The sequence below is a fragment of the Octodon degus genome, unplaced genomic scaffold (assembly GCF_000260255.1).
Source record: "Octodon degus isolate 3935 unplaced genomic scaffold, OctDeg1.0 scaffold00268, whole genome shotgun sequence".
NCBI lineage: Eukaryota > Metazoa > Chordata > Mammalia > Rodentia > Octodontidae > Octodon > Octodon degus.
The window spans coordinates 937,256-938,786 of NW_004524844.1; the positions used below are offsets into that span (position 1 = coordinate 937,256).

At 47.0% G+C, this 1,531-nt stretch overlaps 1 pseudogene; it reads left to right on the plus strand.

Moving 5' to 3' along the window:
• Nucleotides 1-349: 349 nt before the first annotated feature.
• LOC101585966 overlaps nt 350-1,531 on the plus strand; it is a 4,237-nt pseudogene continuing 3,055 nt past the window's right edge.

Consider the following 1,531-nt stretch of genomic DNA (forward strand, 5'->3'; position numbering starts at 1 on the left):
CAAAATAGGATAGATATACAGCTACTTTCTCTTAGTTCAATGAGAAGAAAGATTTGTACTAATAGTGTTTAGACAAGATATCATGTCTGCATATCGTACTATGAATAACTACTATGAAGACAACAATATGCAATTTTTTTCTTTTGTGGTACCCGGGATTGAACTCAGGACCCTACGCTTGCCAGGCAGGCCCTTATTCTACTGAGCTATCTCCCCAACCTCATATTAATTATTGTAACTGTTCTACTAACCTGTTTTGAAACTGTCTCACTGCTATTTCTTTCTCAATAAAACTAATTTTAAAAAAATCAGTAAGGGAAGATGGCGGCATACATGTCAGGCGTGGCACATGCTTCCACAGAGAGGTCACCGCTGTGACGGCAAAGGCCTGGGCCGGAAGGAGAATGGCATCACCCAGGCCCTCAAGGTGACATTGAAGCAGGACACTCATGGGGTGGGACATGATCCTTCCAAGGAGTTTACAAACCACTGGTGGAATGAACTCTTCAACAAGACTGCAGCTAACTTGGTGGTGGAAACTGGGCAGGATGGAGTACAGATCAGGTGCCTCTCTAAGGAGACCACCCAGTGTAATCGTCCCAAGCCCAACTTGCTGTATCAGAAGTTTGTGAAGACATCCACACTGACATCAGGTGAAGAGAAGGCAGACAGAGACTGGGAGAGCTGCACTGATGACAGCAAGCGGGAGCCCACGCCTCCAAAGATTCTGACTGATGAGATGCTGCTCCAGGCCTGTAAGGGGCGAACAGCACACAAGGCTGCTCGTCTTGGGATCACAATGAAGGCTAAGCTTGCTCGGCTAGAGGCCCAGGAACAGGACTTCCTGGCTCATCTCAAAGGAAAAGACCCAGGGCCCTCTCCACCACAGAATGAGAGTAAGCCCCCCCAAAAAAAAGAAAAAGAAAAGGAAGCAGAAAGAGGAGAAAGAGGCTAGAATAATGGAAAAGAATCAAGAGCACCTGGATGATGAGCACCTAGAACCTACTAACCAGAGCATCAGGAAAAGCAAGAAAAGGCGACATAAAGAAGAAATGATTACAAATGAAAGAGAGGGAACTTTAGGGAGGGAGGAGGAAAGGGTTATCGGGCTTGGGGAACTGAAGAGCGGAGTTCAATCTGATCAGCCTCCCAAGAAAAAGAAAAAGCATCACAAGGAGGAGGAGACAGGGGTCTTGGGTAAAAGAGGAAGAAGGAAGGAGGCTGTGGGGAGTGTCCAGGAAAAGGTGGTGGAGAGCAGAGCATGCACGGACACCTGCAGCAGAAGCAAAAAGAGACAGCAGTATGAGGAGGACTTGAAAAAAGATGAAGAGGAGGAGACAGCTTTAGATGGTGAGACCAGGAGAACAGAAAACAGAACACATCATGGTAAGAGAAAGAAGAAAAGACAGCAACAGTGGGAGGAAGAGGTCTTGGGTATACATGATGATGAGGATAGTGGGACTAGGGAAATGGAGAGCAGAGATAAGAAAAGGAGGCAGCAGCACCCAGAGGGGAAGGCAACTAGAGTCAG